The sequence below is a fragment of the Falco punctatus genome, assembly GCF_963210335.1.
Source record: "Falco punctatus genome assembly, chromosome: Z".
NCBI lineage: Eukaryota > Metazoa > Chordata > Aves > Falconiformes > Falconidae > Falco > Falco punctatus.
The window spans coordinates 45,876,826-45,892,452 of record NC_137586.1 but is presented as its reverse complement, the minus strand read 5'-3'; positions in this window follow the sequence as shown (position 1 = coordinate 45,892,452).

Sequence of the window (15,627 nt, the reverse complement as noted above, 5' to 3'; positions counted from 1 at the left end):
AAATGGTTTATTCAAGAAAGTGGCCATCTCAGGTCAGAGACTATTATATTCAACAAATAATCCCTCTTTACGCATAAGTTGCGAACACCACAAATTACTTTTATGATTATGATGACCTTGATCTCTTCTTTTATAAATTTTCAGCTTTAAAGCAATATTTCTTCAAGAAAATGGAAATAAAGCTTCTTAACTTCACAGTGCAAATGAAAGAAACTTTGTTTTACCTGAACAGAGTGGGTTTCAGGAGCAAAAGATTGCCTCCTAGTGTAACATAGATGTAACATTTCTCTACTTTCATATCCTAGAAAGAATGAGACAACACATAGCTGAGCTGGAAGAATAACTTAGCTAAGGTTCTACTAGGGTTTTTTTCAGAATATCAAATGTGAAAACTCCTCTTGGACCAGTTTCTTACTTATTTTGATCTTTTTTGTCCAAAGACTCAGGAGACCCAGCATGCTTAACCAAAAAGACCAGATTAAGGCATGTAAGATCAAAACAGGGCAGTGACATAGCTTTGAAAAGCCATTTCCAAAACCTCTGCCATTTTAGCCTAAATGCAGACACATGCCCACAGCTCTGCTACTGGGCTGCCCTGGCCTGAACCATTAGACACCTCACTCAGGCATGATAATTAAGGCAAGGCAGCAAACAAGGCCTCTGACAGGGCAAATGTAGCTAGCATAGTTGTCATACATGCCAAGAAGAGCATCTCTCCTGGAGAACACAGCAGAGACTGAATACCAGCTTGTACAGAAGGGATACAGAACAAATGGACAAAGAAAAGCCTTTCCATTTTGTTAGCTGAAGTACTCTGCCTAACATTTAGGGCATGTTCCCAGCAAGGAAGAGATACAGCCCCAGAAAATTCCTGACTGCATCTCTGTGAAAAAAAACTCAACTGTTTTATGGTATTTGAATTCTGTTATGAAAAAACAAATTTGCTTGTGTGAAGCTGAGCCCATATATATATATAAGCAATATGTGAAAGGAAACCAGCTTTCCTGAACCTGTAAGTTGCATGCAAAATCTTTGTATCAGTATACTATATATACTAGGAAGATGATGGAAGAGGACCTCCAGGATGTCCCACGAGTCTCACAGCTTAATTTTGAAATGGTGTGCAGCAGCCTTACGTGCCTCAGAGGCAAGAAGCCACCCTATCTATTTTCCCTTCCTAGAACAACCCTGCTGGTGGTGATATGACAAAAGCAGAAGTTCAAGCTGTTCAGGTGGTCCAGGCTGAGATCACAAAGAATTAGACTTAACAATTTATGACTGTAGTGTTTCAGAGGCCATTTTCCTCACTTTCATTTTATCCCCTCCCCATAAAAGCTGTCAGTTCACCTATAACAGCTGATTTTCATTAACGGGTAACCATCAACTTTTAATCAAATAATGAGCGCAATACTCCCCAGGACAGTTCAGTCATAAGGATGGAGACACACTATAATGTTCTGACATAATCTGCCTCCTTAGAACACTCTAATCCCCATTAATTGCCATGTTAAACATGACTCTGAACTCAGTCTAGCAGGCAATTAGTAAAGCACACCACAAATGAATGACTAGAAGCTTCCTAGTATTACAACCGAAATTACACCACTCCTGGCTGTCAGTCTCTGAGAGAGGGCCTCCTACACCTCCATTCACTTTCTAATGTATGTTGATGAGGAACTGGCTAAACTGAATGTCATCCTGATTACTGGAAGAAAAAGATGGAGTAATTGCAGCTCATTCATGCATTTCAGTCGTGGCACTGTTACACCCTTTCTGTGGAAAGCAATGAATTTTGCCCTTTCTGTGAGTCTGGACAGTTGCCTTCCTCCTGGTACTCCAAGGCATCTCCCTGGTTCAGCTTTAGCAGGCAACTACCCTGCTCTCATCACCAGTTACAGCCCCTCTCTTCTGATCTTCATGAGGGGTCACAAGCACACTTTGATTTTCCAGAAGGTCTTTAACTACAACCTTTCAAATCTGGGAGGAGACTCAAGCACTGGTAACTTAGCTGAACTCCTTATCAAGGTCAGGCTCACCCTGCCTCAATCTTTTGGTGGTTATCAGGGTATTCTCCTTTATGCTTCTGAATGTTTCTGCCGTGTGGGGACAGCATGACGATTTACAAACCTGTTTGATACCAAGTCAGTATCACTAAGGTCATGTCTCCATGGCAATATTACATTTGTCTACTTTCCTCACTTGCAGGAAAGAACAGAATTGTTAAACATAGCAGCACCCACCACATCTTATCTTATCATGCATAGTTTTCCTGGTAAACCCTTTGCCTCTTTACAGTTCTACCTTTGTTAGTGCTAACTGGTTTGTACTATGAGCAGATGTCTCAGGATGGGAAAGCTGTCTCTTGCCATTTTTTTCCTCATGATTGCCGCATATCTACAAGAAACTATAAAAATTATATGAGAAGTAAAACTAACACATTCCTCTGATTATCTTCTTGGCATTCATTATTTTTCCAGTGCACTTCTGAACAGCTTCTCTGGCAGCAAAGACCCAGTTCTGAATGATGTGAATTTGACAGCCCTTAATAAGAAACAGATGGCATGTGTATTTGCAGTGATGCAGGTGGCTGGATTTGACTCTGCTGTTTCATAGGGATGCAGATGCCACTCTGACTCAACTAATGGAAGAAGAGGAGGAGCAGGGGATTTAATTCAATATTCACTTTAACAAACTATATATCTGGACCAACGTGACTTGGGAAGTGCCACTTCAGGATGCTGTCATCTAGAACTGCTTTACAGGAAAGGGTAGTGATGCAGAGCCAAAAGACCAGCAGAAATAGAGGAAGGGCCAAATGGAAACTTACCCCAGGCTCGGCCTGGAGATGTAGAAGCAGAACACTAGTCATGAAATCTTTCCTTAAATGAAACAGGAACAAGGACAATTCTCTGACTGTGAGCCAAAGTTGTACAAACTGGCTGCATCTCCACTATAGAAAGCTTGGCCCCTTGCCATGTCCTGATGGCCTGAAGATATAATGACTGTTGTGAGATGGGGATAGGAGGGAGGTATTGAGCTCCTGGTTTCTCTGTTAATATGAGGGCTGGTTTGCAGCCAATTGGAGGGCAGTTTTTTTCACTTGGCAGAGGTGGTGTCGGCGTGTCTTCGGTAAGACATGAGAGTAGTGTGGGAGTATCTGGAGATGCAGAGTCTAGGAACAGTGAAAATTTTACGGTAGAAAGAGCCAAATCTACAGTCACCTTGTCTAACCACTGAAAAATCCTGAAGACAGATAAGACTGGCATGGAACAGGATCATGTGCCCTCAGTATACCTAAGGAGAACAAAAGAAATAGTGGCTGAGTGGCTGAGTGGCCAGTCCCAAAGAAAATGTTTACCCTTGCACAGCTGTTGAAATACAGACCACCATCTGTAATTTCAGCATTAAAAGCAGAATTCCTTGCTTGTTCTTCCAAGCTAAATATCTCTGTAAGGATATTGATGGAGAGATGTTTTTCATGGGATCTCAGCTGCTGTAAAGATTCTGTGCATTAGTGATATTAGGGGCCAAGGTACATTCAAATTTATTTATTTATATTAAATTTATTTATTTTATTATAAGATCTTTCTCTAAGTCTGCTGATTCTTTAAACATAAAGTCAAGAGATATATTTCATTGTCAGGCCTGTTAACAGCCATTTTCTGAACACATGTGGGCAGGGATGCAGTGTATAGGCTGGACACACTAGAGCAGACAATACAAGAAGGAGCAAGCGAAGGCCGTAAGTATAAATAAGGTGAAGCTGATATACCAGGAAAACAGGTGTAAACCTTCAAACCAACAGTGGAGATGCCATGTTCATCACTGAGGTTTAAACTGTGAATATTAAGACAAATGTTCTTACATCTCACTCTCGCAGCAGTGTATAATTAATTCCCGAAGGAAATAGCTGAAAACCTCAATTGTAGTTATACCGTAACACTGCACAAAGCACTTGGAGAAAAAAGTTCCCTCCGTAACATTTTCACACTGGTTGTTAGTGAGCTCTCCTTCACAATGTTTTCATTCAGACTAGTAGAAAAGCAGATTTTCATGTGTGGCCAGCATGTCACGTCCTACATCCCTGAAGAGGTGCATTTACACGTTTATCCCAGTCAGGTTCACACATGCACAAGAAGGCGGCAGTGGTTTACACACGTGGATTCTCTTCTGCCTTCTCTTGGGCTGCCTGTTAATCTCTCAGACAAGACATTGCTTAAGGTGATGAAGGCTGTGCACAGAGGTACCAGGAGGGATCACTCCAGGTGTGGAGCTGCAGAGTGTGGGGTGGTGTCTGGACCTTTTGTGAATGCTTCAACATCATCTTTCAACAAATAAAGTCCTCTGGGAAATATTCTTGTCCTGAGGATGATTGGTGCAACTTCAGGATGAAGTTAACACTGTATCTTGGCTCTTAGCCCTGTGTCACAGCTCTATGCACATTCACGGTATCAATACAAACAATTATGGGATCAAATTGTAACACAAATCACAGAAATAACCTGTATTAAAACAACTCAAAAAAGACCTTATAGCTACACTTTCAAATACCAAATGATTTATTTCAGAAACAGCACGTGTGAGCCCAAAGGACTTCAAACCAAGGAACTCACTGACATTTCTGTGATAGCGCATGACTGGGTAGGAAAAAAATTAAACTGATACTCTTCTCTACTCTCATCTGCTTCTGCAGAGACATAATTGAGCCCTAAAGCTATTGTTCTTTTGACATCTTTAACTCATTAACAAGAAATTAACTCTCACCTTATTTCTGTTAGTACCATGCATGACCTCACCTTGAAATAGGCAGCTTTTGAAAAACAAGGCATTATATTATTTTTTGAAGTTGACTGGGAAATGGATTTATTTAAACACCAATTAGTAAGCCTCAGTTTATATTTGTTTGACTGGACAGTGCCAATAACAGATCAAGACACATCTGCTATGATAGTGTGATACACCATAATAAAGCACATGAGGTTTACCTGCTTTTACAACAGACATACTCCACTGAGAAAACATATTAGCACTCCTGTACAGATTGAATATACCAGTTCTTTTCAGTAGATAACTCGTTTGTTCTTATCACAAAGAAAATCCTGTTCGTTCAAAGAACCAGTGTCTGAGCAGTGTGGACAGACATTTACAGTGTGAGTCGAACCTGAAAAAAAAGTGAGATTCCATGTATGAACAGAGAGAATGTCTCCCTAATTAACCCCACTGAAGGGAGATTTTTTCACTTCCCCTAAAAGTTTTGACAACAAGAAGAATCATAAGGATATATTTAAAGTATTAGCGTAATTTCCATATACAATTCTGCCTGTCAGTTTCAACATTAACATCTGACTTACTTTGCACAAAGAACCTACATTTAGACAACTCCAGCTTCTCAAAATCCCCTCTTCTCCTGCTTTTTAACCCTGAATGCCTCAAACATCCCAGGAGCCTTCATTTGCTTCAAAAAACACAGGCAGAAATGCCTACATAATGGTGCCACTGGGCTGCACAAAATGTGCAGGTGAGTCTGTAAATTATCTCTAGGTAAATGTAGAATATGAAACTGATATTTGACAACAGTGACCCAGGGTAAAATTTCCATGAGAAGAGAGTTACACATCATCTTTACAAGATTCAGACAGCTGCATTTTCCTGGTATAATATGTATATCAAAAAGATGAAAACCATAATCTCAGTAACTGTTTTGAAATGGTTTTAACCATTAGATAGGCAGGCCCATTATCCTCAAGCCATTTATAACACTACTTTCTCAGCAGTATGTTTATGAACATCTTTATGTAACTCATCACGTTTATGAATGAATATAGGCTCATAACGCTCTTCCGATGCAAGGGAACACTTTCGTCTGTGTTTTGTAAATGGGAAACTGAACCACAGTGATATGAAACATGGAGGTAAGGGAACATTAGCACTTTCTGGATGATGTCTGTGCAAGAAGTGTAATCTACCAGCCTTACTCACTTTACTTATGCTGTTATGGTTAGAACACAATTAAGGGGTTTCAACCACTGCTGTGCTATAGGAATACTGGCTTTGATCATGCCTTTGGCATAAATACACACAACAACAGTAGAGAAACCACACAATTCATGTAAGAAGTAAGTTAAGGAAATTTCATACATTGATAGAACTGAAAAAAATTATTAGTTTACTATTATGTTCTAATATTCTTGAGGTTTAATTTATGCTTCTGAGACTCCACACCAGTTTTCTACAGTCAGGCGAAGGGCAAAAATTACAAACTCAGACAGTCTTTGTGTTAACAGGCTTACTACTTCGACACCCCTCCACCCTGGCACTCACACACCCCCTCCCATCCCGAGAGCCATTAGATTTTAAAAAGCTGGTAAGTTGTATTACACTGATCCAAAAGCACTGCCTTTCAATTTTGTCTTGCAGGAAAATGAAAAAGAAATCAAAAGAGGGAGCAGGAAATCATTATTTTTATATTAACAAGAAATTATCAAAACTAAGTTTATCTCTGAGGTTTACTGATCCTTTTTGTTTATTAAGAAATAAAACTTAAAACCGTGTTTAGTATTTCAATTTAAAACTGTGTGTGTTTAGTATTTCAAAACAATCTTCAATAATCTGCTTTTGGATTAAGATTTCTGAGAAAATGTTTGGTCAAAACAAATTCCTACTAATAAAACTTAGCAAAAATCAACCTTTAAAGAAACAACAGGATAGTAAAGAAAATAAATAGGCTTTGATTCAAATAGTGTAGAAGGGACTTTGAACTTCCTAGTAATAGGTGGGAACTAATCAAGCTCATTTTGCACTTAGTATTCCTGCAGTCATCACCGACTTCTTAAGTCTCACTACAGCAACTGCATATTTATCCTACTTTTTAATTAAATATAATTTTAAAAATAGATACATGTTGTAAAGAATCAGAAGGGAAATGTGAGCTTGTAAAATTATTCATCTATCATGTGCTGTCAGAATTTTTGTCTGAAGGGGTGATTAACTACACCATTTTGTGGGGAATCCTGATTTAGGATCCTGCCAGCCACACCAGTTGTTGCAAATGGGTGACTTAGATCGCTTAAAGAATCACCATTAAAAGGTATTAGCAAAAGTGGTTTTAATATGGTGTTGTAAAAGCACGACTTAGATGGCAAGATTCACTCTGTTGCCACATGGAAGAAATGTGACAGGGAAAGTCGAGTTAGAATCGAGTAGACTGCTTCACACAGAGGCTGGAGACACGAGATGGTAAGAAAGGTGCCCCTGCTGGGTCAGGAGGCTCAGGGCAGACCCCTCCTTGCTTCCTGAATTCCTGATGCACCTCAGGTGGGGCCAGGCCCAGCCTTGGCCTCAGACCTGGACAATGGTTTATGTCTAGTGGAATTACCTATACAAAGCTCATAAAAATGTATATTGAGTACCCATTTCATTAGTATTACTACAGCACGCTATCAGTTGCTTACCAAGGATCTGTTACAGGTAACAAGTCTCTCCGCCTTGGGTGAGGAAAGATCTCCTAGTCTCAAGTTAGGAATACCAAACCTTGCAAGGCATCCCTCTCAAGGGGAGGGGGGGTCACCTGGCATGCAGTCCAGCTGCAATTCCAAGAGAGTGTTCAAACTGGACTCATCCAAAGGTCTGTCACTGGTAAAAGACTCTCTGTTCTAGGAAGCAACCTGGGAGGCGTCCCAGCTCAAGGGGAGATAGCTGCCGTGCAGCCACACTGCCAAGCAGGGAGTGCTCAAAGGCAGCTCATGCAGGCTGTCATGTCTATGAAATAAAGTGGCTGGCTCATAGACAAATTGCATAGAATGGAGAAGGTATGCATGGGACTCCTTGTACCTACAACTTTCTTTGTTCCTTGAGAAATGAGTCTCGGAAAAACCACCCACTACTCACGCATTAATCGCATGATCAGTGTTCCAAATTCACATGCACCGATGTTCACTGTGTCACTGCTGCTTTGTGGGTTTCCTAGAGGAGTTCTTGGCCTAGCTGTGGGTCAGACCTTTGCCTCTGGAGCCTGTATCAAACCACTGCTGATTTGGTTAAGGAGTTCATCCATCACAAATGGTGAAACAGCCATTCACACAAGACAAATGTGATAGGGTGCACTGAATCACTTCCAGTGGGATTATTCAAGGCTTGCAAAAGTTTAAACCATGCTTAAGGCTCTAGATTTCAGCCACAAATCCCACTCATTTGCCTTAGAATGAGTGGAACTGTTCATCTAAATCACCTAGTGTGCTGTAATCACTGGGGAGCTTTCAATGACAAAGTGTTCAAATATCAACTACTAATTATTCTTTACAATCATTAACCTAAATCAGAGTTGATAGAAATGACCATTGCTTCAATTTGCAAGTCTTATTCTCCTTAAATTGTCCCAGGGTACTGACGATAGTAATTGTTACAAAGTCTTTTGCATGTGTGTATGCAGAAGGTATGGTGGGAAGAGATAGCATCGGGTTTGGGGAGTAAATCATTAGAGAAGCAATGAATTGCTCTGGGAGATTAGTCGAATAGAGCAAAGCTACTCCTTGCTCATTATGCCTCTTAAATTAGGTGCTCTTTCCCAGATAAACTCCAAGGGCAAAACCAAACAAGCCACAGGACTGTTACACTGGCCCCATCTCTGATCAAATTTCCAGAGTCCAGCAAATAAATCTGAAAAGTATTTCCTGTATGTAAAGTCCGTGTGTCTTCTTCCTGGTATGTCAATCTAGTGTTAATCTAAACTCCTGCTACCACACAGTCGTGGAACAATCCTGGTCTTCACTTAGTAGGCATTCAGTGACTGGTCTGTTTGTGAGTACAGGGCAATCTTTGGAAAAGTGAAGCCACAAAATAAAAACAGTATCAAGAAACAGAATGCAAACCAAGCAAAGCTGAAAGGCTCAGGCTTAACTCAGCTGTTTGAAGAAACTTTTGTGGTGAGGTCAACCAGTTATTTCAAAAAGGTGGAGATTTGACATCATTGCAAATGATAAATGAAAAACATGCTCTTTTAGGCATGCAAGCGTCCAGGAGGATAATAGATTTCATTATGACTATTTCCACACAAATGTTCACCAGCTTAGTAACACTTATTTAAAGCAAGGCAAAATCTGGCACAAAATATCTTTTTGATTTAGATTGTCACAACAGGCTAGGTTCAAAATTCCTATATTGCATGTACCATAAAAATATACTCTAAACCAAAAAGCCACATATAAAATAGAAATTAAAATAGAATCAGGTTTAAAATATTACCTTTCAGATCGATTCCTGATCTATTCTAGCGATTATACTATGTTGACCATATAGGTCTATTGTTATGTCATTAACCAGAGTCATGGCAATGATACTACATTTTAAGACAAGAGAAAAAAGAAAAAGAGGCCTTCGTGTAGGAAATTCAATTTACCTTTACTTCTGTTGCCCCCAGAGACCACTTCAGAGCAAGTGCTGTGATACATCCACCACCCAATGCCATTGCAAATTGCTGGGTTAATGAAGAGAGGTCAAACAGGGAAATGGGAGGCAAAACTAGAAAGCTGTTGATGGTCTGTAAGTGTCTTGCTGCAGGGAGTACAGGGTTACAGCTCAAAGTGAAGTACACCAATTCTTTACTTTCATTTCTATATTTCACCAAAACTTCCCTGTCAAACTAATTCTTTTTTGTGTACCTAGCAGTGTAAAGTTATAGCAGGGGAATTTCATGTGCAAAGAAAAGAATGACATATAGGCAGACCAGAGATCAAAAATAGGAAGTTTTTTTGGTAAAAAAATACCATTTTGTTTAATAATAACAATAAAAATAACATCTTTAAAGTGTTTGCTACTGCTTACAGAAATAAAAGAATTAATCTATCAATTTAGTTTAAAAAATTCTTTTGCTTTGTACCTTTGACGCTTCTTTTTCTAGTAGTGACTTAAAACTGGGGGATATCACTTCTCTCACAGTACTTGTACTCTACCTAGGCAATGGCTTGCTTCCTTTTATACGTTCCAAAAGTGTAGTTATAACCATGTTTCACTAACTTCATGTTAGAATTTAATGTTTTCTGTGAATTCATTATTCATATATCTTTATCTTTGTATTGCAGATTTCTTTGAAGTATTTCATTACCTTTACAAGCATTCCAGTTTGAAACTGGTAAGACATAACCTTTATTTGTTTGGGGTTTTTTTCTATAACAAGCGGTGTTTCTATCAAGCAAAGAAAATACTAAAGACTGTTCTCTCCCTCTCCTGTAAATAACTAGCACTAAAATAACTGCTGTCTCGTAGTCTGTTTTCAGACATTCTCATGCATGAGTGGAGTTACTCTTGTGTGTGACATTGCCCTCATATTTGTAGGTTTAGGATCTTCCACAATGTTGTCTCTTTGGTTTCTTCAGTGAGCCAGGGTCTGTTGCATGATGAAGGATGCAGAACATCCACATGGAGTTTCAGACTGAACAGGATCTGATTATAGGGTCTATCTGTTGCTTGTTCAGGGGCCACAGTATGTGCCCTGATGCCTTGATACTCTTCATGTAAATAACAAAATTAACATTTCAAACATTCCAGTGTTTTTTCTTTTACCATTCTATCACCTCCTGAACCCATGTAGTAACACTGGATTGAATTGTGAAACAGAAAGAGAAGTAGCTAACATAAGGTACAGAACATCAGCTTCTCTATCGTTTTCTAAAATTACAGCTCTGACACTCATTAACTTCATAAAAAATAAGTTTATGCTGTCAATTTTCCTAAGAAGTGTCATAGGTTAATTCTGTGATTTAGTTGTTCCCAGGAATGTCCTTTTTTAATTTATATGTTTAAAGGGTGTGAAGGGGAAAACTGTAAAAATTCCCCAAACCAGGAAAATGGGAGCATGTCTTTACACCCTTGTAAGGAAATTAATAACCTCATTTCCAAGTGGAAAAGGAGAAACTCTTCTGACATTTTACCTTTTATTGAGTTAACACATGATAAGTTGTTCATGACATGAGAATCTAACTGACTTTCACGCCCACTGTAAAGGTGTTTCTAGAGGGGGAAAAAGGATGGCATGAGGATCAGATAATTGTTTTCCAGAGAATACTTTGTTACCATCTTTTAAATGCACAATCAAATGCACAAAAGTCATTGATACATACTGATAGGTATATTAGTTAAAATCAAGCAAACAAAAGAAAGTCCTACACGTCAATGAAAACTTGCAGGCTCTGTGCAAAGGACCTTTATACCACAGTCTGGTTTCTTTAGCAAACAGCAAGGAGTCCTTGCACCTGTGAAGCCTGGTAAGTATGCAGGCATCCATCAGCAACACAGTTGGCAAGCCATTTCATGAACACAAATGCACTCTTCTGTGCTCCTGAGGACATCACAAATGCCTGTTAAAATATCCATTGAAGTACTTAAAATAAGCTGGTCTTATGGAGAAATAGGAAGTGCCACATCATCATTTCATTATGTTTGCTAATTGGTGCAGAAAGCCAGAAAGGGCTGATAACAGTGTTTGAAAAAAGGAAGCAGATGTAGAGGTAGGTTCAGAAGATGGTGCCAAATCCTCCCTCCTTCAGAGGTGATGCAAGAACTTCAGGTTGTATGGCTAATTAATCACTGGATGGTATGTGATCAGAAAAACACTTTTCACCTTGTGCTCCCAATTTTGAGATGTGAGGGCAGTTCCAAACTCAAGGAGCCAGTGTGTAAAGAAAGAACAACACCCTGTGTTTCATCTGCAGAGGCCAGAAGGTCAGTCTCAGACACCCCTGGTCAGTGCCTTGGAACATACTTCAGCGGCGCTGGTTATCGCCTCCTACAAATTCTCTTCTTCCCCTCACTTGCAGAGAAAAGAATTTCTAAAATTCTAAATTTTTAATTCTCATTTTCCAGAGGAAAAAATAAAATGGCAGTAATAGAGACACCTCCCTTAGACTGCTCTCAGTGCTGTTAACAAAGTTGGAGCATTTTATTTACCTTGGGAATAGGAAAATTTACCATGCTGAAAGCTATTGCCCTGATTCAGAGAGAGCTATTTCCTTTTATGTTTCCTAACATTTCCCCCAGCTCCCATCCAGAGTACAAAGAACTGATACTTTTATACTTAATGTATGATGTGTGTTATCAGCTTCAGCTGCAGCTATATGTGTAGTGCCTGCTCTCTAGATATATATGACACATGTCTCTCTTCTCTACCTGGAAGCATACTCTGAAACATCTCTGAAATACACACTAGTAAAGAGAGTTATTCTTGGTGCCGCATTTCTACCTACTCCCTTTTTTAAGAATCCAGATGCATCTAGCTCAGAAACAGTCTATTTGAGAGTTGCAGTCACTTGTTCGGACACCAGGTTTTGCATGTCTTTTCCAGACTTGGCAGCCAAAAAAAATGGATCAAAGAAAGTAACTCCTGCTATGTTTTTAAAGAGCATGTGAAAAGTCAGGTCCTCAGCTGAGTGCCTCTACAAACTTTAATCTCTGATTAAGTACAGGAACAAAAACAGAACCCTGAAGGCAATTGTATCTCTTACTGAAAGACTAATTAAACTTATAAGGGTGCTGCTTAATTTAGTCTTTGACCTTTTCAATCTGCTAACAAGTTGGGATAACTGTGTAGAGTCTTTGCAATAGGCAAACAAAGCAAATATTAAAAGCATCAGGCTTAAACTGGTGGCCTGGCTGTCTGCAGCTAAAGTGGCTGCCTTCTTTGCTCAACAGATTTCCTGAAATAACTTCCTATTTCTGATTGTAGCCCACGAGCTGAACAGGAATTGTTGCCAAAATGCAGGAACCTGTTTCCTGGGGATTTCCTGTGTATGTCCAAAGTATTTTACTGGTAGACATTGTGAACATGATAAATGTATCAGGTGAGCAAAATGTGGACTAGAATTTTTTCCCAAAAATAGTAAGCTTACTTTCAAGACATTTAATTCCACTTCCTAGGCTTTTTTCTTTTAATTATTGCTGTTATTTCATGTTATGACTATTTCATAATATTTCATGTTATGCCATGGGCAGCAGACCAAGGATAGCTGTCTGCTCCGTCAGTGCATCCATGGGGTCCTTCACTGTTTTCCTCATTGTCTGAGAAATGACTGTGGTAAGAGACCCATGTGGACACCCTATATGATGGGACTTATGCATCCTTTATGTGTTGGCATCTAGTGATACTTCCACCCCACCCCCACCCCTGACCAAAACCGGGTCCTCATGACCCTGATCACCAATGCAATAGGAAGTCATGCTTGCTACAAAAGTGGCTCTTACCTCTTCCCACAGAAAAGAGGGAGCACATGGCTTGGGGCAAATGGGAGGGGGACAGGTGGCATCTGGGGTTGTTGGGTGTGGATGGCAGAAATCTCAGGTGTGTAAGGACAGGTTCCGCTAGCCAGCATCAGTTCCATTACAGACCAGCCTGTCACTACGTAGCTTAGGTTTCACCAGTCACCAGATCTTTTCTACATTAGCAACAATGACATTTGACCCATCACAGCAGCAGAGAGATTCTTCAAAAACAAGTTTAGTCTCTTCTGCCCTACAATGACTTTTAGATGCAGATTTGAGTCACGTGCAGGACGTTGCTTACATAGTTGCTGTTTATGGTGTTAGTTTCAGAAAGAACTACATGTTTAGGGGTTCGGTTGTGAGTTGTTTTGGGTTTGTTTTCGTATTAAATTCAATGTGCAGCTTGAAAGTTTTGGATAAATAATTTCTAGAGTTTGTAGGTTTGTCCAAAGTGTGAAACTTACACTTTGTGGGAAAGTAAATGGAGAGCACTTCAGTTTTCTGCTTTCTATATCCAAACGAGGTGGTGTTGAACAAATTTGATTCATGAGTAACTATGGTGAACTTCTTTCAGAGGCTCTTCAATTTAAACAAAAATATTCCAAATGCATGAACTTATATATGTTTGTGTGTGACAAAAAAGAGAGTTCTTTGTTAAACATGTTAAGCTATTACTGCTAGAATTAAGCAAACAAAAAGGGACAACGTTCTGATTACCAAATTTGCTAATTTACTTAATGGTTTTACCAGGTTAATTGGATTTTGTTAATCTCTTTAGAAGGAGTTTTTCTATCCCTGTTCCCTTGAGGACTTTCCTTGCAAAGTAAAAAAAAGCCTGAGAGCTTTAGTACTCTGACATTTTTGTTTCACATTAAAACAAATTTCTGAGTCTCTAGAGGGAACATTACCTCCAGCTACTTACTCCATATGCACTTGCAAAGAAAAATATGGCAGTACTTAAAAAGCAACATTCTGGTGAATATCTGAGATTTACATATGAATACTCAGATATTTTCTCTCCTAAGCACCATAAAATCTCATCAGTCATTTCTTAAACGTTCTGAGTGCTGCTGTTTGCTGCTCTTTCAAAACTGTGAACACTGTCTTTAAGGACCCTCCATCACTGCCTTTTCACTTGAAGTAGTTTCTGGGAAGGCTGAAAGGAAGTAGTTTAGAGCAATAAAGAACTTGAAACAACCGAGGCAAATAATTCTTGTTTCTGCTTAATTTAAAGCTATTTAAATGCAAGTGTTTTGTTTGTTCAGGTCTCACAAAAGAAAATCTGCCTGACTGAAAGCAGGTTGGACCCAGGTCTGAAAGACTGAGCCTTCAGCATAAAGGGCTACCTCCTTCTTTCAGCACCCCGGTTCCCACTGCTTTGGCAGCTTCTGTAGGGAACAACGGAAAGAGACAAACCAGTGGTAGCCTGACGTAATAAAACATTTCACATTTGGAGCTTCAGGTAGCTGGAAACTCCACACCTGAGTGATTATCTGCCTGTGGTGGGAGGATTGCAGAGCACCTCTATGTCCACCTTCCCCACGGCTGAACACGGAAGGGCTACAGCACTAAAGGGGTGGCACATTTCCTGGGAGCTGAAGAAAAGGTGCAAAAAAAGCCCCGACTTCTCTGCATCTTGAAATGACCTTATCATATCCAACAATTGACATTTTGTTCAGTATTGACAGTTAATTCCTCCTGTGGAAGAAAAAAACCTTCTTTATAAATTTATTACCTATTTATATAACTTCCTGCTATTTATTTGCTCATTTCAGCTACTTAAAACTGTTCACAATGTCTTGTGTGGAGTTGTTGTTGGAGGGGGGGCAGGTTTTTGTTGTTTTTGTGTTGTGGGGCTTTTTTTGTTTGGGGATTTTGGTCTTTTTAAAGATAATGTTTTCACTTGAATCATGGTTTTAAAAATTTGCATCATCAATATTGGAGGTTTAGGTTTGTATTTCACCTTTCTAGTTAATATTGCCATGTGTAAACAAATTTTTATTTCAAAACTAATGCAAACATTTCTTTGTTCCATTTCTTACAAAAGATAAGCATATGGTACTGATGCTTGTCAGAATCTTGAATCTGCATTTCCAACATGTATTATTGTAGAAAACACTTTGTTTAACCAGGTAATACATAGTAGAGAAATTTTGTATCAAACCTTCCTTTCAAAAACAAAAATAGCATAATTGATTTTCTTTCACATGTTTATCTTGGGGTTTCTTCTCAGCAATACTTTCTTATTTCAGAAGAGCTGGAAAATTCACATAAGAAGTATTAACACCTTGAAATAAAGATGTCTTTATTTTCACTGTGCACACTCAGAGCCTTTTCGGTTCTGATAAGTAACAAACTGACCAAATTGTTTACTTTCTA